The sequence below is a fragment of the Syngnathus acus genome, chromosome 6 (genome assembly GCF_901709675.1).
Source record: "Syngnathus acus chromosome 6, fSynAcu1.2, whole genome shotgun sequence".
Classification (NCBI taxonomy): Eukaryota; Metazoa; Chordata; class Actinopteri; order Syngnathiformes; family Syngnathidae; genus Syngnathus; species Syngnathus acus.
This window is the reverse complement of record NC_051092.1, coordinates 4,433,939-4,458,481: the sequence shown is the minus strand read 5'-3', so window position 1 is coordinate 4,458,481 and position 24,543 is coordinate 4,433,939. Positions and strand designations below refer to the sequence as shown.

General features: G+C 44.5%; 3 long non-coding RNA genes across 4 annotated transcripts; 2 read left to right on the top strand and 1 right to left on the bottom strand.

Moving 5' to 3' along the window:
- Positions 1-4,636: 4,636 nt before the first annotated feature.
- Positions 4,637-8,549, bottom strand: LOC119124295. The gene is made up of 2 exons (XR_005098247.1): positions 8,248-8,549; positions 4,637-5,162 (listed from the first exon to the last, which is right to left on the bottom strand). It is a non-coding gene; the product is annotated as an uncharacterized LOC119124295 (long non-coding RNA).
- Positions 8,550-9,138: 589 nt separating this feature from the next.
- Positions 9,139-21,166, top strand: LOC119124293. 2 transcript variants are annotated; one of them, XR_005098246.1, is made up of 4 exons: positions 9,139-9,705; positions 10,383-10,532; positions 16,171-16,237; positions 21,031-21,166. It is a non-coding gene; the product is annotated as an uncharacterized LOC119124293 (long non-coding RNA). The 2 variants fall into 2 exon arrangements; XR_005098245.1 differs by having other exon boundaries at positions 9,139-9,945.
- On the top strand, positions 12,062-14,838 carry LOC119124297. The gene is made up of 2 exons (XR_005098249.1): positions 12,062-13,940; positions 14,313-14,838. It is a non-coding gene; the product is annotated as an uncharacterized LOC119124297 (long non-coding RNA).
- Positions 21,167-24,543: the final 3,377 nt, after the last annotated feature.

Sequence of the window (24,543 nt, the reverse complement as noted above, 5' to 3'; positions counted from 1 at the left end):
TATGATTTGGTCTTTGAGAATGAAGCAAAGGGGTCCGCGCCTGCCCCGTGACCCAGACACTACCTGTCTGCTGCCATGGTTACTCGGGACAGAGCAGGTTTAGTGGCCAGACTCCAGGGATTACTTTCCCCGCTTCTTAACAATCGGGTCCGTGCCCTGGCGACTGTTAAAAAAAAAAGGGGGGGGCACCCGAAAAGTTGACCACATTGTGCCCAGGTGGCCTTTTAAAAAGTGCTTTAAGTGCTGTGTAAGGGCTCAGACCTGTGCTGCATAATTGCTTTGGTTTCAGCGTCTGTCCCTTTGTTGAGCTGCTTCACTCCCAGCGATTAGTGCTCATTAATAAAAGCAGCACAGTGTACCAGCCAGGTCCCCCCCCCCCCCCCTTCTAAACACACCCATTGTGTGAACATTGAGAACTGACGCTAGCACGTTGTTGTGACCGAAGGCTAAAATAATGTCGATTTAAAAATTTAGAGAAAAATACTCATCGGACACATCATTAAATACACCTGTCCAAAGAAGCAAATTTAAGAATTGTTTGAAAACAAATAATTCTGAAAGATTGAATTGAATGTGTTGGATTTAAAACTGTACTGAAGATATACTGTACTGGATATAAATTAATGTGCTAGACTAAAAAAAAAAAAAAAGGTCAGAACGCTGCAGTCTGCACATTTAATTGTGTAATACTTTCATGTACCACTAGAGGAAGCCTGGCTATATAAATAGGTCACACGCACTAAGTACTGATTGATAAGATTCTGATATTTGGCAGAAAAAAATTCTGATAAGCGATTCGTCTAAATTCCCGCCACATTTAGTTCCTCAAACACACGAGTCTGTCCGGAGAAGAAGAATAAGAATTTCGTTGGCTGCTCGGGCCCTAAAAATACGACCCGCAATTTGGTGCTGTCTGTCTGAGCACGTAGGCGGCGACATTTTTATTGCACTCCAGGTTCACTGTTATTTATGTGGCCTTTGATTTAGGCAGCGATCAGGTTGAACGCGCCACATGGCTCACACGCTTAAGGCTGCTGTGGGTCACATCACGCTAAGGGTCACGCCCCCCAGGGGGGGCCGGGAAGGCTGCCGGTGACTTGCAGTCTTCCAGGTGTCCAGCAGATGCTGCTTACTGCCTTGCAAATGACGTCCACCCTTGTTACCATGAGGTTAAGCTTAAATGTTCATCATCGGAAATTCAGCCGTCATTTGAGGCCATGAAGGAGCTTTGACGACGCGTCTTTTATTTGCCCGGGCTTGATTCTTCTAGTATGTGGCAACGTGATGAAAGAAGCAGTTGGATATAAAGCATTAGAATATGTCAGCTCCGACTAATGTTGGCAAGTTTGGAAGCGGCCGTCTCTCAACCGCACCATTCAAATTATAGCCATGCTTGAAAAAAGGAAGAAAAAAACCCAACATAGAACGTGCTTGAGGACGTTTTAATTTGGGCCAAATGAAAGAGTGCGTCAGCCGAAATGCCGTGAAAACTTCATCGCGCTGACATTATTTTGCAACTCACATGAGATATTCAAAGAGAAATAAATACAAAGCATGCTGGGAAATGTGTTCTCTATCTGTTTTGTCAGTTTGATCTCGTGACGTTCACAAGCAGAGCCGTGATGGAATAAATTGTTCAGAACTTTTTAATAACAAATTTAACGCAGGCGAGTGCACAAAAAAAATTGGATGACGCCTCAGCGCTTGTTTTTCCTTGGGCGTGGTGGTTTCTTGTACAGCCAATTAAGCTAGCACAATATGGCTAATTTTTATTTTCTTGGGGGGGCTACATTGTCATGACTGATGCTTTTCGTGTTCTAAGAGAGAATCTTGCATATTTTGCAAGAATCATTAAAAGAAAATAGGCTCATAAATGCAGCGGGCTTTATTACTGGGTCAGAACCCCAAGCCAATATTTGCTCGTTCTCACCCTGTCCATTTCCTAATAACATGCAGGTTAACTGCAGCGGTCGTTCCAAATCCTTTGCAGGTGGGACTATGAATAGTTGTCTGTGTCTTTGCACTTGGAAGCTGCGTTATGTGATGATGTCATTGCGCTCGCATTTTTGATATTTATGTTTTTAAGTCGGAGCTCAAAGCTTGGAACCGGCATGTCTTTTGCTACTTTCATTTTGGAAGCTCTTCAACTGATAAATGCTTCACTGAAAATAAGAGAATGCAAATTTTGGTGAGTTGTTCCAAGATGTGGAAGGAAACACTTTTTAAATGAGATGACACACTTTGAGAAGCCGAAATAGTAAGAAAAAAAATACACGAAAAATAAAGCCATTTTTAGACACCCCCTCAAATTGTCCACAAAATAATCATTTGCGAGCCTTGCTTTCCATTGGTCAGTGTCGAATATTTGACTTTGCTCCACCTGCCTAGCAGCGTGTGCATGCGCCAAGCAAGCTTTTATAGCTCCGCCTCTTTTTCCTCCGCCTCTGCCACCGCCTCCTCCCGGCGAGCCTGGCAGCGGGGTGACTCGGTCTGCCCCCTCCCCCCACCAGACAGTGATGGCACTCAACGCCCTCGCTGCCCCTCCCACCCCCCAACCCTTGGTGGCGGCCGCGGGTAGACCCAGGCATGGGATCTCCATCTGTGCACAAAGGAGCCTCCTCTATCTGCATACGCTGCACATAAAAGGGCCTTTTGTCATGAGCCCTGCACACATGACCGCCAGCCTTTCACCCCGCTGCAAAAAATCACTCTCTCTCGTTCTCCCCCGGCAAGTCGACCCCACCCCCAACGCCCGACCCCCACCAACTGTGTGCTGAGCGAGTGAGACGCAATGAGTGAGACGGGCAGCTTTGATTAAACAAAAAAAACCGTTTGCTTCTTTTTCCCACCTTTTATTTTACACCTGTGCTGCCTGACTACTCCCCCCCCCTCCCAAACCCGCTCTCCCACACTGCTCCACACCCCCCATTTTGTGTCCCCGGGTGCACCCGCTCACTCGCTTCACTAAAATATGAATGCTCTCTCTTCTCCCATCGCAATACATAGCAGTTGACATTTAAGGGGCATTAGTGCTTGGTTGTGTGCCAGCTTATCACCCATTCCACCCCCAACCCCCCCATTACGGAGCCATTTGATAGCAGTCAAGAGAGCCGGTGTTGTTTTGTTCACTCACTCAAAATCGGCTTAATTTCCGAGGAAGTGTGTAAATAGGCTAGCCGAGCAGCTAATTGTTTTTTAAATAAATAAAATATGTATAAGTAAATAATGGGAAAGTTATCTCATAAAATATTCATAGCAAAACATTTTCTGATACTTATATACTGAATGATTGTTGGTCAGCATAAAGCAGAAATATTTACGGGAAAAAAAAGGACAGTAGATTATAACAGGCATAATTGATTAATCGAGTGGGGAATTAAAAAAGGAAATCGTGAGAATGAAAAATCAGCACACTTTTATATTTGATCAAATATTTTAATGCAAATACTTGAGGTGAAATGATGCAAGTTAGTCAATCGATACCAAAGATATGATATTGTGTCAAACTCGCATTGTAATCGTCTTACCCTCGAGGTAATGACCATTATGACCTTGACCCCATTTAATACAAAATATATACAGTCGTTCTGAAATCGTTCGACGTCAGTTAAAAAAACTCGCCCGCGTGCCGTTTTGACTCCACAAGATGGCCGACAATAACGTTAAGACGGTGCAGAGAGACGAATGAGGAGGCTTAGTTTAAAAGCGCCGAGTCAGCGTGACCCCTGTGCTTCCTCGTCCACAGCCACCACATTGTGCAACTCCCAAGGCCACTTTCAAGTTTTAAGGCAGGTCTTGGTCATGCTGATCTGAAAGTTTTTTGTTTTTTTTTAAGATTATTTTTTTTATAGAATATTTTTTAGCCATTTTTGTCAATAACTAAACAGCCACATTTTAAAGTAACTTCCAATCCATTTCTATTTTTATTTATAAATAACAAAAAAACTAGGTAAGTGTTTGTATCAAGATATCCATAAAACCCAGAAACTGGGAAAATCATACAAAAGTGTAAATAAATACATCTGGGGAACAATATCCTGGACCTAATTTTTCCTTGACAAAATAATATTCATTTGCCTACAAACTAGCTGCAGACGTTTGCTCCTTCCTATATATGCTTATCATTTGATATGAAATAATATAATTCAAAAGACATCCATTCACGCGCAAACTTTCAAAGGTCAGGCTTGTAAATTTTGAAGCAACAAAGCCGACATTATTAATATCCCGCCGCTCGCAAAATTGCGCTCAAATTTGGATGCACTTGAACCACAATTTGTACCTGATATTTCATTTTCCATCACCTAATACCCCCGAGATGGTTCAATTATGACACGCATTGTTGCTGATTTCACACCATTCAAAGCAACTTGAATGGCTTTGGAACATCTCATCAGGCCCAGACTTTCCTTTGGGTGATGACCAATTTCAATTGCTAACATCTCGAGCTGGAATTAGAACCGACCTAGATGGAGTTTGTCTAACAAACTTATTAAAAAAAATAGAATATTATTTATGACATTTTGGACATATGATGCAGTCGAGCTGTGTACTTTTGTCCAATATTTAGGATCAATGTTCAAAATGCAAACTAAGTGACTTACGAAAATATTAAAATGTTAAAACTAAAAAAAAAAATGTTTATCACTGATGTTTATTGTTGTAATTGACAGTGTTTATAAATACACTCCATCACACTGTGAGCCGTGTCTAATAATTTGGCACGAACATCCAGCTAAAAAAATTAAATATAAGAAACATTATTGCAGCTCTTGATTTGCTGGGCAAAAATAAATTAGGGGAAAAACACAATTTATTACATTACAAAATAAATCCAGTCACGAGTTTACTAAGAAAGTGCACACTGATGAATGATTTATTTTATTTTTTTTAATATCACATACCCTTAAAATGTTTTATACAAAATAACCCATCAAATCGGCTTTTTTTTTTTTTGTGTTTTGCAAGAGTGTCATTTGCGTGCACTGACGAGTTGCCAGCTGTCGTTAGAGCAAGCGAAGGCAAGTCCCTCTTCGGAGAAGTCGACCCGCACTCCGAGGTCCGAACGCTACCGGGTCGGCACTCGCTCGGCAGAACCCGTCTGCTCTCTCTCCTCCTTGTCCCTTCTTCTCTGCTTTTGTGTCTCCTGCCGCAAATGGAATCTGTCCGGAAAAAATGATTGTTATTATTATTGCGGACAAATTTTGACAAATAATGTCACAAAAAGGAAAGCTTGGATTCAAGATGAAGCGTGTCATTCCTGGCTCCGAATATAATTCACGTGGAAATAATCAAATGCAAAATAGACATGTTAGGTTTAAAGCAGGTGTATTAATATTCAAAATTTATGACATACACTCCTTAAGTTTTAGATGCGTAAGTAATGTTTGAGGCAGAAATAATGAGTCGTAAAAACGTGAGGGGAAAAAAAAAGTTGTCACCAACTGTCTGAAAACACACACACACACACACACACACACGGGTACCACATGACTGCACATTAATCTGGACTATTAAATTCGAGTTGTATACTACAGTTTGTTTTGAAGTTATTTTTTATTTATATAGATAACAATACATTCATAAATCAAATGTTTATTACAGAGTAACTCCAAATGTATTCATCTGTTGAATACGTCATTTTTTGTAAATAATCGTAATTATAACAATGAGCAATTTAAATGAATTTTTTTGGCAAATAAAATACACTTTGAAGTTTTGCATCTGTCAAATGAGCTCACTGACGCACGAGGCTTTTCCTGACTTTGGGCCAAACAATACAGGAAGAATTTGATTCCTCAGTCTGTCCTGGTGAATTGTCAGATTTTCTCTGGGAGAGCTGAGAAGCGTTAATTTGCTTGTGGTGGCTCCAGTGACCACATACAGCCTGTTAATGAAATGAATGAGACTGAAAATTGGGAGCCGAAAAGTTGAACATGACTCGCTACTATTTCACTTGATCGTCTAACGTCGGCCATTTTGTGTTGAGCCGAGCACCGGCGCCCATTTTAAGACAAGAGGGCATGCGCTCGCGCAATCCTCAGAGCGAGCCAGGCTTTTGTTTTTGTTGTGCTCCTTGTGAGACTTGAAGCCAAAAACAATCCAGGAAGAATTTCATCAGGCGGGATTTCCTCTTTATTTTTCTGATGTAACACTGTTGTCATATTTGGGAGGCGTTTGATGAATCTCAAGTGTTTTGCTTTAAAGGCTTGATAACAAAAGGGAGCTTTTTTTTTTTTTTTAATTTTCATGTCGATATTGCGCATGTTTTTCGTATTTACATCAAATTTATTTATTTGTTTGTAAGGATTTTTGTCATTTAGACTTTTGCGTATTTAAACGGCATATAAGCTGTATTTTGGTCGTACTTAAAAAAAAATCTGAAGTACAGAAAGGGTTACTGGGAAAAACTGGGCCGGCCACTCTTTGAATCACGCGGTCCCGTTTGTCGTCCCTCGGCGGCCCGTTTTAAGAAAGCGGAGGAGCGCACGTGCCTGCGCAAGCTTCAAACTCGACGCCCTTCAAGCAGAGAGCCCAAAGCGGTCAGTCACACTCTGTTGCCTGAGGTGGCTGCTGGGGTCAAAGGTCAGCCCCTGTTAATAAGACGTAACACGCTCCCCCGGGACCTCCGACCCCCGGCCGGGGATCACCTCCTAATCGGCATTAGTTAATGTGTTTGTAATCTTTACCTTCTTAAAGCAAACAGCGGCGGCGCGCTCAATGGGCCCGCTCGGACTCCCCATGTCACACTTTTGACCCAGGGGTCATGACCCCTCACCCTGACTTTGTGGGGGGGTGCACTCAAATGACTGGGGTGTAATAGAGAGCTTGTGTTTGGACACGTGCGGCGCTCACGGCCAGACCACCTCCTCCTCCGCTGCGAGAAGAATGTCAACTTAGGGTTAGTTGTTAATCTTTAATATTCCAAATTTTAAAAAGCCCGTTAGGACATTTTTGTCATTTTTCATGCACCAAGCTCATTGCAAGTTTCTGGCTTATTTGAATATTTTGTTGGTAATATTATACCATTGGATGCAGATCATTGTATTGGAATTTGATTTGCTTTGGTGGGTGGCGACATAGCGATTAATGATGAGCTTAGAACATCAACCTCCAAAATTTGTGTGCCCTTTCTTAAAATGAGTTCTATATTATTTCACTTTTTTCCCCCCAAAGTAAAAAAGTTCACAAATTTAAAAAATGTGATCATCTTATTTTTAGTTTTAGTTCCAAACCTAAATAAAATTGGCCATACCTTAAATCGGTGGGACCATGTGACCTGACTTAGCCAATCATTTAACAGAATAGCATAATATGGGCAAATCAGGAGCAGCAGCAGCACAACAGGACAAACTTAAAAAATAAATAAATACACAGCTCTGGGTAATATGAATTACCACTGCAAAATAACCCATTTATATGAACAAATCTTCCTTGAGATAAGAAAAAATGCTAAGAAGTGTTTATTTTTGCTATTTTCTGTAAACATCCTGATTTGGAATTTCATTTTTAGTTATTTATTCTTGCGGTGATGTGATGCAATGATAATGTTGTGTATAAACAAAAATTTGATCATTTATACAAAAATGTATTCAAATTTATTACAAAAAAATTTCCAAAGATGCATCCAAAATGATCTCATAATATTCAACAATAGCAATGCAAAGCATTACACCGATGCGAAATAAAACATAATTAAATAAATATAAAAAATTGTGCGCTTGCTTGATGATTACTTGGAGTTTTGGGTGCCGAGGCAAAAGTTTGAAAATGGTTCTGCAAATGCACCCAAAGACACGTCGCCATCTTTTTTTGCCTCACAATCAGGCTCTGCTTCTTCATAAATGACATCATGCTAAAGAGCTAACGGCTAACCAATGCATTTTCTCCAACTGGAGCTCAAATGTGCTGACACGACAACCCGCGAGCGACGCTGCATCCTTGCCTCAACTTCACTTCACACACACACACACACACACACACACACACACACACACACACACACGCACGCCCATTTGTGTGTAGTATGAGCAGCTTCATCAACGCTTCTTCAAAACAACAAACCTAGCAGCCTACAGCATAATCTCCCCCGGGGGCAGCAAGTAGCGCCTCGTCGTGCTTTTTTGTGCCCGCTTCTAAAGCCGCGCCAAGACCCGACCAAGCCTCGCTAAACACAACCACCCAAAAAAAACAAAAGAAACCTGAATTTCCTCAGAGTAAAAATAAGAAAAAGCTCCAAAGCCCCACCTTGTCTCTTCGCACGATTTGCGTTGTCCTACTTACTGACCAACAGTCGCTTTCCCAGCTCAGCTGCTTTTTTGTTTTGTTTTGTTTTTTTGAAGCCGAAAAGAGGTAGGGAGTTGTCGCACAATAGCGTTACAGTAATGTGCCACAAGAGTGGAAAAAGCCAAACGCTGGTGGCTGAGGTGGCAGCGGGCTGGAGGGAAGAGGAGTAAGGGAGGAGGTAGGGAGGAGGGGGGGGGGGGCTTCAAGGACACATGGGGGCGCGCTAGTGTGCTAACAACAAAGAATATTTGAGATTAAACATCGAAAATATCGGCTTTTATTTTGGAGGGAGCGACAAAACAGGGAAGCTGTTTCCCCATCTCTCGCCTGCCCTAAAATAAAAAAATGCGCCGTTTTGACTCGGTGCCAGGCAGCAGAGAGGCTGCAAGCCATCAAGCTCGCTTGGCGGTGACACAACAAGGCCGGCCGGCTGGTCGGCCGGGGACACGAGGGCACGGGGGGCACGGAGGGGCCGTGTGTTCCCGGCCACATGTTCCTGAAAGAAACCCTCCTGGAAGCTTATCTGACCGTGTATGTGTGTGCCAACATTTGTGTGTTTCCAGCGTGTCAAATAGCAATTTTTTTTTTACAGATATATTTTTTCAGGGTGCACAACACCCCCCCCCCCCCTTTTTTCTTTCTACATGGGGAGATGCTGCACCGGATGCCACTATGGCGGCCGACGTTCGCACTGCGTCTGCGCGACTCCCGGAGGCGTGTCAATCTCTCCCCCCCCCTCTCTCTCGCTCTCTCTCTCTTTGCTCTCTTCCAGCCTCGCTCGCTCCTTGGTGCTCCTGGCCACGCCCCCTGTTGCATCATCAGTCTCCTCCTCGTACCTCTTTCCCTCTCTCTCTCCGGCTGGCACTTCTTTTGCGCTCGGTTTCGCTCGCGCCTCTCTTTCTGCTCTGGCCTCACGCAAGGGGGAGACTTAGAGTGGGAGAAAAAGAGAGGGAGGGGGAGCGGGCGAGGGGGGCAGTCTGCTGCTATTTCTACAGTCCGGGCCTCCCCGCCGTCGCTCTCCCGCCCGCCCTTCCATAGACTGAGTTTTTTTCCCCCCCTCCGCTCACCGCTCGCTTGGATTTTAACCCTCTGCCTCCAACTTGCAGCTCTTGCAAAAAAAAAAAAAAAAAAATGCTGGCAACAAGTTGCTCCTCCACGAGGCCTTTTTCGGCCACTTTTTTTGCCGCAAATATTTTTCCTCGTCGATTCCCGCGCTTTTGGATCTGGCCGCTTTCAAGTATGCATTTTTCCACATTTTATTTGCGGCAAAAATGTGATTATTTTTGTAGAGTTTGTCGATGTTTTGTTGAGGATTCGGATCGGAAACGGAGGTTTCTCACCGCCGCCATTGCGAGCTGGACCGACCGAAGAGGGGATACGACCCGCACGCCGTCCCGATGACTACGCCAACGGCCGTGCGTGGGCCGGCCGATTTTCGACAAGATCTAGCGGGGTTTCTTTTTTTTTTGCCCTCCTCTGCCTCCTGCGCGCTGCCGTCCTTCGGCTTCATTCCGTCCTCCTTTCGGCGCCGCACAACTCCCGACATGCAGGCGGACGAGCGGCTTTGGGCTGAGCCGAGCCGCCGGAGCGAGCGCTTTTCTGGGACGGCTGCCAAATGCAAACAAAAGAGGCCAAAAAAAGCGAGGAGGGATAGAAAACGTTCGTAATTGTGCATTTATTTTGGGGGGGGGCTTTTCTTGCATCAGATTGCCTTCCTCGTATGCTCTGCTCACTTTGTGCACTCGGAGCATTGTGTGTGTGTGTGTGTTTGTGTGTGTGTGTGTGTGTGTGTGTGCGCGCACGTGCGCGTGTGTGTGTTGTACATGCGCGTGTGTGTGCTTCGATTTAGCAGGCCAGGCTTTGAATACTTTTACCAATGTTCACTCCAGAAGTGAAGGCATCTCGAGAGAGAGGCCGTCCCGCGGGAGAGCGTAGAATCGGGTTAATTTTTCATAAGTCGCTCGTAAGACCGAACCGGACGAACTCGGGGGGGTCACGCCACCTTGGCTTTTGCACGCATCCGACGCTGCGTTTTTATTTGCTCACATTCCACATGCGCACCGGTACCGCAGCCTCATGGCCTCCTATTGTTTTAGGCCCAACTTGAACTCGTTGGGGGGGGTGCTCGGCTGCAGCAGCTGGAGGAGGCGGCCAGGCCGGGCCCGGAGCTGAGATTGCAGCGAGACGGGCGTCGGACGCAGCTCCGGCCGAAAGCGTCGTCGAGATCGGCCGCCTGGCGGGGACGGGTAAGTCACACGGACGCTCGCGATCGCAGATAAACACGGGAATGTTTGGCACATGTGCTTTTGTTTGCGTTAACTTTTGTGAGCGGTTAAGCGGCCGTTTTGCTGGCGTCGGTTGGCGGGAGGACGCCAGGCCTCGCTGGCTGGCTCACGCCAACGACGCGGGCCCGAGCGCGTGCCCGGAGAGCACCAGAGGCATACGTGGCGCACCCGCCGGCGCTAAATGGTATCAAAATCCGCCACATTTGTTAATTTTTGACCGTTTTTTGGCTCGGCTGCTGGAAAGGAGCGGCGGCTTTGCTAATTCGCAACATGTTTGGTCAAATCCTGTCGTTTCTTGTCTCTTTGTGCCGCCATGATGATTTATGACGCCCTATGTGCTTTTTGGGGGGACATATACGCCCATACGAAGCTTATTAAAAGTACAGTCAGGAAATGAGAGGCGATGTGAGCTAGAAGATGGTATTGTGCTAAAAGGGATTAAAAAAAGTCACATTTTACATATCGGTTTGAAAAATCTTCAGACTGGATTACGCTCAAATTCTGTTCAATAAAACTCATTTGTATCAGAGTTGAGGTCTAATTCAGATATTCAGAAGTGGCCCTCGCTCCTTCGCTTGCTTCCCAGCTGGCCTGTGCTGGGCGAGGTGGCATCTAAAGTCGCCCGTGGTGCCAGGCTGGAGCTTTCCTTCCCTCACGTGGAAGCGCACCTTGTTAGGCCGCTGCGGCCCGAACCCAAAGCAGTCACGAGGCACACCAATGTGCGCATGCTTGTTGGGGAGTACGGGGAGGATTTTTTTTTTTTTTTTTAACGCCCAGCTAATCTCTCAAAAACGTCTTTTCGCATCAGGACTTTACTAAAAAGGTTTTCTGACTTACTTTGGTGTGTTTGGTGCAGTGGCAAATATGGACTGAGAAAGGGGAAATTGGAAAAAGCTGCTTGCTGAACTTGAACTTGAACCTTTCCATGACTTTGAACTTGAACATGAACTTGGAGAGTGGAAAGTGTGTGTTCTGCAAGTTATTTTATTTCCATATTTATTTATTTTAATGAGTTCATGCCAGTGAGTTGTATTTGTCCAAAGCAAGCAAGAGAGGAAAATAAATATATATTAATGGTAAAGTTAGAGGCAGAAACGTGTGTGTGTGTGTGTACATATATTTATTTATTAACTGATATACACAGAATACAGCAGTGCACAATACAATCTGCACATTTATTTAGTTCAATATACTTTCTTTGTTTTTGCCCATCTAACAATTTGTAAAATCAGTAACAGAATCCCGATGACTTATGTACAAAAGAAAATATTTAAAAAGTAGATACTAAGCATCGCGTTGTTTTGCAATGTTTTTGTCACGTTAATAAAATAAATTTAAATAGGATTTTTATCCGTGAAAATTGGTCGAGGTGTGTGTGTGTCTTGTGTGTTTCCGTGTGTGTGCGCAACGAGGGCTTACACTAAGATAATATAATACAACATAACTATAATATGTAGAAGGAATTGACAATAAAGCTGACTCTGAGATATTTGTTGTTCGTTCTATCGATTATACACGTTGGCATTCAAATGAAGTCCAACGTAACGATGCTACGTTTGACTCACCGTATTCAAGCAGGTACGAATGGCGTCAATTAACAATAGCGAGCCAGCATTTCTTATCTTTGTAAAGGCAGGCAGACTTTTGGGTGCAGCTCTTGTATTGGATTCAATTTGACTAGGTGCCTAATAAAGTGGAAGGGGTCCGCCTCCTCCTGGATCGTCTGCGGTTATGTGGATGGAGTAGAAAATTATCATTCATTTTTTAATACATATAATGTAACGTTTTAATTAGAAAGGGTTGGTCTGTTTGTAAAGAAAAAGTGCTTAGCATAAGAACGACTTTAGTTGGAAGAAATTAAGAGGTCCAACGTCCCTAACACTGTTGTCGTTAAAAAAAAAAAAAAGCAGCGTGTTGGTCATATTCGAAGATATTCTGACAGCAATTATTATTTTTTATTTGGAGTGGAAGGAAAATAGCCAAGCTGCATTTTTTTGTGTGTGTTTCTTTTCCCTTGATGCCGATCACGAGCACAATGGTACGATGCGAAATTTTCGTAGAATTTTGTTTTGGTCTTATTACCACACATTAATTTGATGTACGTTGTGATTACTTGGAATGGCTTTATTTGTTTTTAAAAATGACTTGCATGAGACAAACCGACCCATTAAAATGTTAGCTGCTAGTTGAAACCTGTTGTCAATAAAATAATTGCTTTTTTAGAACGGCAAAATGATCGTAAGATAGCTCGGAAAAGCTTAATGTAGCGTTGAACCTGCTTTCTGCAGAATTTATGGCTTTTATGTACGAAAATAAATTTTCCAATCGTTTAAAGCACTTTTGGACAATTTTTTTTTCAATTTAATTTTTATCATATATGTGCATGTTTGATGCTCACGTGACAAGTACAAAAACTTGACTAACTTTTTGTGTAGTTTCTTACTAAATTCCCATGTGAACAAATTCCAGCGGGACAAATAAGGAAAGACATCCCCCCCCCAAAAAACAAAAAAAAAACATGTTGCACGGTGGCGTCAAAATGACTCCACTGGAGTAAAAAACAAACCGCCTTTACCTTCTCGTTGCCACCACACTCAGAGGTCATTAAGTCCATCATGCTGTCGACTGGGGGCGAACTTGGGCCCCCCCCCCTCTTTTTTTTTTTTCCTCCTCCTCCTGTCTGTGTTAATCTGAATGTCAGATGGGATGCGGTCACACGTGATTTTAACCACGGAAACCACAGCAACATGAAGTCATGGTGACATCATGCCGAGCTGAAAAGAGACCTTTCACATGGATGCAGGGGCCCTCAATGGCCGCTTTACACAGCTGGAGCCCGGCCAGCTAACATTCGAGCAAATTTGTCAAATTACGCGTATTATGACTTTTTTTTTTTGGGTGCCGCTGACCGCTAATGTCAGTCGGCGCGCGTTTTCTAAAAGAGGCTCTGTGTACACGTGTGTCTCTCAGCGGCCGCTATCTGCCTGGCAACGGCGCCGTCCAGATAACATCGAGTGGCGCCCGCTCCGCTTTTCCTTTCCATTGCTCATATATTTCTACAGCTTTTGGCTCTGGCTGTTGCCAAGACAATTTCTGGACCCCGCGGAAGTGTCGAGTCAGCCAAAATTGTTTGACTGGGAGATATGATTGCGAGTCGTGTTGGGGCTTCTGCAGTGGATGTTAAAAACCAAAAAAGATGCAAACGCTGCAGAATTATCTTTCACCTTGAGTTTTGCCACCATCTTTAGGAAGGATTAAACCTGCTAAATTGAGGGGATTAGTAAGCACTCTGCTATTGTGGACTGAAAATATGTAATTACCCTTGCTGGCCTAAGCAGAGAATGTTTTCACCTTGGTGTGTGTAGAACTGTCCATCCATCCATTGTCTGTACCGCTGTATCCCCACGGGGGTCGCGGGGTTGCCGGAGCCTATCCCAGCTGTCATCGGGCAGTAGGCGGGGGACACCCTGAACCGGTTGCCAGCCAATCGCAGGGCACACAGAGACGAACAACCATCCGCACACGCACTCACACCTAGGGGCAATTTGGAGCGCTCAATCAGCCTACCAAGCATGTTTTTGGGGATGTGGGAGGAAACCGGAGTGCCCGGAGAAAACCCACGCGGGCACGGGGAGAACATGCAAACTCCACACAGGGAGGGCCGGAGGTGGAATCGAACCCGCACCCTCCTTACTGTGAGGCAGACGTGCTAGCCAGTGCGCCACCGAGCCGCCTGTGTAGAACTAAAAAAAATAAAGATTTTTGACATACAAATTGAGTATGAATATGCATGGTGCCACTGAAGCAACTCAAAAAACAAAAATTGGCAGATTAAATGTGAACAGTTCTTCCAAAAAAGGGTCAAATAAGAACTGATATTAGTGCCGTACTGATGAGCTCAGTTCGAAGCATGATATCCGTAAATGATTGGCTGGCTGATGCATCCACACAGAAGCACTGGTGTTTTGAGTTACAAGCATGGTCACTAAACAAATGAAACTCGTATCTCAAGGCTCGTATCTTTTACTTGCTAAAATTATTGTTGATAGTATTTCATAGTCACAATCAGGGCCGATTTAATCAACCGATATAGCTCATTAGAAAATGTGCCATTTTTTAATATTTATATCCATCCATTTTGGGAACGGCGTAATCCTCACGAAGGTAGCGGGCATGCTGGAGCCTCTCATCTTTGGGCCGTAGGCGGGCGGGGTGCACCCTGAACTGGCTATTTGGTATCGAGTGCACGTCTGCTATCTGGCTTGAATATTGCCGTCGCTTAGTGGTGGTCCGTTACCATCTTTTGATGACTGCTTCTTGTTCCTTCGTTCTTGAAAATGGCCTAACGGACTGATAAGTGGCTAATTTGCTTCCTGGAAATACTTTAAAGTGTATAATGCATTTTCTTACCCAGCCATTTGCTGTACTTGCTATATGGAGATTCACTGCTGCACATACAGTTCTTGCCGAGGGTTCTTGAGTCTCACACACACACACACACACACACACACGCGCTTGTGTGTGCGCTACACAGAGTGCATTGAGTGCATTGAGCTATGGACATGAATCTGTCTCCATGGGCCGCGGGAGTTGGGTTACTCATGAGTCTATAAACATGTGCTGGCGGCGCTCCAAGGTGCTGAACTGTAATTACAAACGTTCCAAACAATATATAAAAGAGCCTCCCCTCCGCAGCAAGGCCATGCCCCGTACCGCAATTAGCGTCCCTGTACGGAATTATCACCTACTCAGTGAAGGCCTCTAATTGGCAGTGTCCTCCGCGGACGGCCTCGAATTGGAACGGATCCCTGTGGCGCCCCCCTCCCGCTTTCAAAAAAAAAGAAAATATGTGCACCTACACACGCATGTGTCAGAAGCATGGCTGTAAGCTACAGTGCTGTGCCACATGTGCTGGCCGTGATGCGCAGGAGGCACGTGACGCAGCGCCGTCGCCAGGGCGTCTGCACGTACTGTCGAGCCTCGAGATGTGCTGTTCCTCGACTCCTTGAGTGCAAAACCCAAAAGCTCCCGCTATTGTTTTGATTGTAATTTGCTGGGAAGTTAGTCGGCTAATTCAAAGACTGAATTATTTGTTTAGTTTGTCGGGGAAAATCCTGAATTAGCTGTTAGGATTAGCAAACAGGAAACTTGGCTCCTCCCCATCAGACAAGAACATTTTCGGCTTACTTTCTGACAGGATTCCTACTTTCCTACGAGCCAGGCTTCGACGGCATCTTGTAGTATTACAGAAAAAGGCCCAGAATTTGCCATTTGTTTTTGTTTCCAAAGTTAGCTGGCAAGATAGCAATGCCATTTCTTAAATTGGCTTTTCTGGGCTGCCACTGGTTTTGTTTGTGTTTTCAAAGTTAGCTTGCAAGATAGCAATGCCGAACCTGAAATTGTCTTTTCTGGGCTGCCATTGTTTTTTGTTTGTGTTTCCAAAAGTTAGCTAGCTAGCAAGATAGCAATGTCGACGCTTAAATTGTCTTTACTGGGCTGCCATTGTTTTTGTTTGCGTTTCCAAAGTTAGCTAGCAAGATAGCAATGGCGACCCTTTCATTGTCTGCTATAGCTTACGCTCTCTTTCCCTCTCTTTCAGGCGATTGCGTCTGAACGTCATCAAGAGGCCGAAAGCTGCGAAGACACGGACTGACGCACTTTCTGCGGTAAGTACCCGAAGGTGTTCTATCGCCACCTGCTGTGAAAATGTCGCCATTCTGTCTGTGTTCTGTTGCCTTGTTATTAGACGCAAAGAACGTCATCTTTAACGTGGAGAATAGCGCTCGGAGTGCCCCTCTAATTGGCCACCAGCCGCAGCCCGCCTTGACTCTTAGAAAATGGTTTCCACTCGCTTGCCCTCCAGCGCCGCCATTTTGTACGGTGCTGCCAAACTATTCGGGCAGGGGGGGCAAGAGAAAGACAGAAAATGGGTCCTTTTAAATGGGTCCTTTTGTTTTTTTTAACTACTGTTCCTATAGTGCTTTTATCCTCGTCGAACAGCCTTGCGTTTCTCCGTAAAGTGCACTCAAGTGCCTGCCAGTGTACCTGTCTCCACCCGAACCGCAGCAGCACCCTGCGTCAGCTCCAGCTTCGTCTCCCGCCGTGCACTCGCTAACCTCGGGCTCCGCCTCTCAGCCTCCAGCAAGCTTGGCTTAAGTGCCAGGCGTTTGATTACATGTGCAGATGTTGCTCGGATCCTCCCAACTTATCTGCACTGCAGTGTGTTTCTTCTTAAAAAGTCACACGAGGATTTTTTTATTTTTTTTTCCTTCTCAGAGAAAATGAGTGCGGGCTGAAGAGTGCAGCCTGGCGAGATATATGCGCTACATAAATACGAGTAGGCGCACAGAAATTCTGCATTTATTGCATAGTTAAGCTCCAAATCATTGGTGATGCTTTACTTACTTTCATGTGCTGACTTAATATCGTTAAGCCGGCAAGTTTGTAACATGTCAGGTTGAGAAGTTTCAATTAAAAGATATAATTTTGTTTGACCACCTGTGGAGGCTCCACTCTTGTGTTTGTTCACGGCCATTAGCTATTAGCTAATATAGCAATTCTCCCCCTCGTCGGGCGCATCTCAAGCTAACTGGCTTCAATTGCGGGTCAGAAAAGCGCCCTTGGCACCATATTTGAGCTCAATGTGCACACATGGGCCCATATTGCGTTAATAGGATGAATTATAAATACTTTTTGCATAAGTGCGGTGTTTCTGGGCCATATCTGCGAGCCTCACCCTGTAGCAAGCAGATGGCAGGCAACATGTAATATAGCGCGCCAACTGCCTCATGGCGATGACGCACAGACGCGCGTAGGCTCTCGACGTGCTGCTGGCAAATTTGTTGATGGCAGCCCTCGCCGCCGACGTTAGCTTGAGCTGCACTGCCGGGCCACGTCGCCGCTAACTAACCCTCAGCGCGGCTGTCGGCAGCGCGCCGTAAACAAAAACGGTAATCGGCTCTTCAAGGTTAGGATACAGACGACCGACGAGGTGAATCCACCCGCTCCGGCGTCGCGTCTGTCAGCTCAAGTTCATATACAAGGGGGCTCCGCAGCGCTATTTGACGCGACCGCTAAATATAGCAGGCGACAGATGCAGCGCGATGGGGCACTGCCGAGCTGACGTGAGTGAGGCTCTGCAGGCAAAAACTAATCATGCAGACGTGACTTCTGTCTCTGGGGGACCAAAGGCCACGTAGCGCCCTCATGACAGTGTACATAAATTCTTTTCAAAGAAATGGAATTGTTTTTCTCGGCTGTCAATGACATATACAGTAAGGCGTGCTAGCAGCTAGTGGCTAGCATCTAGCTGCTATAAGCCAGGCTGCGTACTACTCTTTCAAAAGCAATTGGTTTTTCATTATTAAGTGAAAAATGTTTTCTTTTGTATTTATAATTGTTCTCGAAGCAAATTAAGTACCAAAGAATACAAAAGCTGCAGCCCTATTATTACAGAATGGTAATTTAATTGAAAAAATAATATGTGTGAAGGTCACTGGTCTGGCTCTTTTAGGAATTATTTTTGTTGTTTGAATCGCAGACTCGTGTTCTCGTTGGCAGTGGCAGCATGAATTCTGCCTAGCAACAAGTGGCAGACTCCTGCAGTTGTCAATTGACATTGCTGTACTGACTTTAATTTTATAGCAAATTATTAAATGTGATTACAAACGTGAATTTCAACAGTCAAGACTGTATTTACGTCTTGGTGTCCATCTTTACACGCCCTGAACAAATCGAGCATTGCAAACTGTACCCTCACACTCCCTTGTTTGCATCCCACACAAGTGCGTGTTAAAAGTCTTTGTGTACATGTGACTGTACGCAGCGTGTGAGAGATGAGAAGCAGCTGTCAAGGCTGAGTGGTCTGGCTGACCCCCACTGCGTGCCCTGCCATTACAATCATCGGGCTCGTTTTTCGTCTTTTTTTTTTTTTGTCTTGAAGCTCCAAAGATGTGGCTGTGGGGCCGCAGAGGGACAAGCGAGCTCAGTCTAATCCAGCCCTCTTCACCTGGCATGTTTACGGCCTTGCCGGTTGGGGAGGGTAAGCTGCTGGGGAGCTTGTTCATCTCACTGCTTGACAGCCTCGCGCTTACATGAACGTACGTTATTATCATTTGGAGTTTCTCGCACATTTGCACCAACATGAAGCAGGTCGGCCTCATGTAGGTGACCGAGAGGTCAGCCTGTCTGACTTTACGCGTGGTCCCCCTGTGGCTAGCCACCCCCCCACCACCACCCGACCCCTGTGACATGTGTAACAAGACCTGTCCATGCTACTTCCTCCTCCCTTACTCCTGTACCCCTCACCAGCCCCCACCTTCCCCTCTAGGCCTGGTATAAATAGATGGCTCATGGCGGCTGAGCTTCTCACAGGCGTTGGTGGAGAAGCTATGCTTCTAAATGCATCATTTTGTCTGTCTATCCTTCACATTACTATTATGCAAATCCACTGTATATTAATTAACGGATTTCAAATCATAAGGCTAATTCTCACTGGCAGAGCTAGAATTTCAGGAGGGTCGCAAAATAAGCAAAGAAAAATTCAAACCTCAAAAATTCTTTAGAAAACACTGATAAAGATTGATAATTGATTCCCTTCAGGGTATGAGTGGAAATATGTTAAAAAAAAAAAAAATTCCCAGAAATATTTCTGGGGGAGGCCTAGTGTGGTTATCCAAATTAAGCATAAGGATCTTCACGTGGATCACAAAGCTTCTTTACACAACTAGACTAGATATGTTAGGCTGCTAAAGTGGTATGGATGTATTATCGGAGCTTTGTTTTAAGTTCCGAAAATACCCTAAAGGCTCTGAAGCCAGTGATCAATGATACCTATTTAATTCTGTTGCGATAACGTCGTAGAACATGGTGCGGTGAACCCGTTCCGTCGGAGCGGAGCATCCCGATGCAGAGCGAGCCGCCGCACTGACCAAAGTAGCCCATAGATCACATTACGAGGTTAGAGCACTTCACTTTGTCCGACGGCTGCACCGAGACCCGCTTATTGATCGATAGCACTTAAGACTTAAGTGTGATTGAATGGAAGTGGCTTTTCAACCCGGTGCCGCTCTCTTGTGCGCTGGCAGCTCAAAGCGCCGACGGAGTCGCCGCGCTCGGAACGTCGTGTGTGGCGCGTTCGTTTTGGGTGACATGCCGGGTGGCGAAAGATAGCGTGGCCGTCAGCTGCTCCCCGCGGAGATGCCCGGCCGAAGCAGCTATCGGTTACAAGCTCTCGGCTTTCACTCGTCTGAGCCGTCTCGCTGACTTTGCGCACTTCCAAGAAGAGCAAAGGGGTGTTTTTAGCTCATGCTGCGCCAAAAGCCGCGCATACATATTTGCGTCGGTGCTACATTTTCCTGTCACGGGATGATAGCAACTGGCTGCACTTGAAAGCCGACGCCCGGCTCGGCCAGACTGGACTCGGAGCCAGCCACTATATTAGAATGAGCGATGTCCAGTCAGCAGCCTGACAGCTCCGCATGCCTCAACCTTTCTTTCACGCTTGAATCTTTAGCATAATGAGGAAGATATACGAGGTGCCCGCTCTGAAATATTCACTTGAATGATCAATCGGGAGCAAAGATTCCAAATTCTGTTGACGCCATCAGAAATATAATTTTTCCTTGTACTTGAATGAGGTTAATGTTGGCCTGTGCAGTAACTTAAATATTTTCTGAGGGTAAGATGAGACCCTGGAACAAATTAATTCTCTTATTTCCGATAGGGGGGGGGGGGTGTTTTGAAATTGGAACAACTTGAAAGTCAATCAGCACCGCAGAAGCAAACGTGGCGCCAATTTTCCGACTCCCGTCGCCAGCTCGCGTTGACAAGATGTTACTTAAAATCCAGATAATGTCTGGTGGGATGCATTGTGGTCATCCACATTCGGGCCTTTCTGGTTCTGTTTTTTGTCGATGTTACCACCCCGCATGCGCTCTATTTCATCCACTGTACACTGTTTTTATTTAATACCATATTCATTGCCACTCTTTCAACAAAGTGGAAATTCAAACAAGGCTGGCAGCTTGTATAAAAAAAACTGCTAAGACCCACGTTTATTTTGGCACGGGCTTAGGGAGACGGGAGTAAATGTGCTAAACACGATAAGATTGAGGTGATAACTCATCCTATTGCTAATATGCTAAAACTGCGGATTTGCTTAAGTTGTTAAGACAGCAATCGATAAAGCAGATCAATAAAACTTTCTAATATACTGTAGTAGAATCGACTCAATGCTAACTAAAAACGCTAAACGCTACTCAATGCTAAAACAAATGCTAACAGCTAGAAGCAAGCTAGTCACAGCAAGGCAGATTGACAAGGTTATTTTGTAGTCTAACAAGAAGAGTGACGGTCCTCATTTATGAAACAATTCAAATGTTTTTTTAAGACTGAGTGCTTTCTATATATATATTTTTAAATCTAAGTAACCAATTGTTCTCCTCTATGGTCCTTTCAGGTGGAGCTGCTGTTAAGGCTGCACTAACATTCCGCCATGTTTCCGAAGAGGCGAGAAACACATTGAAAAGCTTCCAAGTGAAAAGTTCAATTTTGAACTATATCTTGAATAAATGTCATTTGCATTCATTTATCAAAATGAATGCAGGTAAGTGAGCCCATTTTGCTCAGATTTATTCCTCACATTCAGTAAAGAAATCACTTGTGTCAAGTAACGCGCTTTTGTGTGTGAAAGCGGCTGACCGGCGAGGATGGGGTGAATATTTCTAGACTGTCCTTTGGGGTGAGGTAGTAGGTTGTATAGTTTTAGGGTCACACCCTTCCTGTTAGATAACTATACAACTTACTGTCTTTCCTGAAGTGGCTGTAATGTCGTCTGACGATTGGACCACCACCGATGATGTTCTCTAAGCAGCAGCACCTCTTAGCGGCGGATCATTGTAACTGCACTTTTAGCTTCTTTGCACTCAGTGACCTCGGTTGCCTCAGCTCAGTTCAGGATGTTTTCATTGGCCTGGAGTTTGTTTGTCTCTGTTTGCATGCATGATGTGTGCCTGCGCTCCTCATGTGATGTCCCGCCATGTTTCTGATGTTCGCACGGGGTGAGGTAGTAGGTTGTGTGGTTTCGGGGTAGTGATTTTGCCCAATCAGGAGATAACTATACAACCTACTGCCTTCCCTGAAGGGCAGCGATACGTCACCGGGCGGACTTGACCCCCCCCCCCCCCCACACACACACACACACACACAAATATCCTGCAACTCAGAATGGCAACCAGCATTGCAAGGTTCGTAATTTACTTTTTTTGCTTAACAATTCAATAAAAGGCATGAAAATAAATTGTCTTGCTTATTTATTTACCCCTCAAAATGTATGATGGTGACATTTTGCACATTCTAGTGCATTTAGTGTATATAAATTATACTCAAAAAGGTAATTATTTTCTGGAATATTTTGATCCACGTTAAAAGAGTGCTCAACTGCCACCTGGAAGTACCTCGAATGAACCCCAAATAAAGTTGAGCTGGAATTGAGCTGAATGCTTAAAAGAGTGATGAGACAATGACCCGAGTGTGCAAGTCCAAAGAGCATCCTCTTCGTCAAAAAGCCTGCCAACATTTGGCATCCGCTGGTGGATGTCATTACCTCACCGCGCAATAGGGAATGATGAAAAGCTTTCAGTAAAAAAAAAAAAAAAAAAAAGGGTCTTTAATTCAAAAACCGTCATTCATTCCTTCAAGCCTCTGAAGTTCCCGGGCCATCAATGGGAGCGTTATTGATCATGCAGTGAGCGGATTTGATTGAAACCACTTAAATGCATGAGAAACTTTTATAGAAATTACTACATACAAAAATAAATGCAAGAAATCAAATATGTATTTCTCCATGTAAAAGTTGAGCGAGCAGAAGCCCATTATGGCATAGTGTACGCTACAAGTGCGCCATCTAGTGGCTTTATGACACTGGTAATGTCACTAAATTTAGAATTGTGCAATACAGGATATCTTATCAATATGACGAATTTAAAATATTTTACTATAAGGCTATGACCTTTTATATATTTTATATGGCCAGTCGTTTCTAGAACTCCAACGTTGCTCCTGCAACTAATATAGTCAAAGTCAAAGTCAAGTCAAAGTCAGCTTTATTGTCAATCCCTTCATATGTCAAGACACACAAAGAAACCGAAATTCCGTTTCCTCCATCCCACGGTGACGAGACATACAAGTAGGCGACACAAAACAAAAACAAGAATGCCCAAACCATAAATAACAAATAATAAATAAATAAAATAAAATGAGCGATGAATAAATAACAGACCAATAACCCATTAAATATGAGGGGCAAAACTGAGCCAGTGTGCATACAGCAAGAACAGGACGCTACGCTGAAAGAGGGAGCGAGTTCAGGATCCTAACAGCCTGGAGTACGAAGCTGTTGGAAAGTCTGGTGGTGCGGGAGCGCAGGCTCCTGTACCGCCTCCCAGAGGGCAGAAGTTCAAACAAAGAGTGAGCGGGGTGACTCACATCACTCACAATCTTGGTCGCCTTGCGGGTGAGTTGGGAGGTGTAAATGTCAAAAGTCGACAATGTTTAAAAAAGTAGGCTATATTTTATTTGTTGGTCAAGGCAATTTTATTTACCAAAATGTACTGTACTTAGTTACTCAGTAATTACTGAATCATTCTTAGTAGTATTACAGAATTAATTTCCAAAACCCCAATTTTGCAATGACCGTCTATTACCAGTAGGTGGCAGCAGAGATTCGTGTTTCTACCAAGCTCTCGTCTGTCTCTGACCCGCTCACGTCACGTATATGAGAAATAGGATACGCTAAACAATTAGTGTTATTTTTGCAAATGGCCTCACCTTTTATCAAGTCAGGTCTCTGCAGTTTAAAAAAAAAAGTGTAGGCATATGCATTAAGATTCCAGTCGTACTCTTTAGTTCAAACAAGGTCAAGAAATATTGGGTTGAATTTCAGACGTATTTTTTTCTGCATAAATATATTTTGGTCTTGACTTCCCTTTTCCGTCAAGCTCGCGTACCGAGATGACTCGACAGACTGGTGTTGAGTAAAGATGACTGGTTGTTAGTGTGTCAGGTGGGGTCACAGTGGTCCCATGGCCCACTCCGGGGGGTGTCGAGGGGGTCTTTAGCCAGTAGCTGCCACCAGGATGCAAGCCAGGCGCTATTGAGGAGCCAAAGATGTGTCCAGAATGTGATGAAGGGCTGAAATGAGGAATGGGATGGGGAAACCAGCGCAGAGGGATGCTAACGAGGTCAGTTTTTTTTTTTTTTAACACGTTAGGAAAACTTGGCCTCGTTTCCAACCCATCTGTGGTGTAAGGTCTACTTTCAGGATACAAAAAGATTGATAGCATGGACATAATTTTTCATGGTCACTTTTGGGGGTCTGATTACACAATATATATGACCTTTACACAGGGTCACGTTTAGAGTTGTGCATAATTTCACGGACCAGTGTGGATATAAATAAAAAGTCCCCTTTAAGCTGTATTCAGAGATTTGTTTTGAAATCCATCATACATTTTTGAAGATGATTGCAGGAAAAGTGACAAGACTGACAAACTCGTAGATGACTTTCAGCGCATTCAGCAGACAAAATGTTTCACCATTTTCAAGGCGCGTTTTATATACTTGCCTATTTTATGTAGGTTTTTTTTTATTTGGTGGGGCGAGCGTTTATATTTTACTATTTATTCTTATTTTTCCAGAATTTGCTTTCCTGCATTTTATTCATTCTTAGATCTTGACGGACGTACTAATGATAAGGGTCATGTGAGGACAGCCCAGCTTTTGAGAGTATGGGAGTGGGCGTCACGTCACTCCCCCCCGCCCCTCCCCTCTCTTCTCCCGCCTCCTCTTTGAATTCAAAGTTAAAGGGCCGCACTTCGTAAGATAGCAACTCCCTATTGGCTGAAAGTGTAGGTGTGTCTCCCTCAGACGCGGAAATGGGGCGGGCTTTCACGCCGCGTCTTTGCCTTCGTCA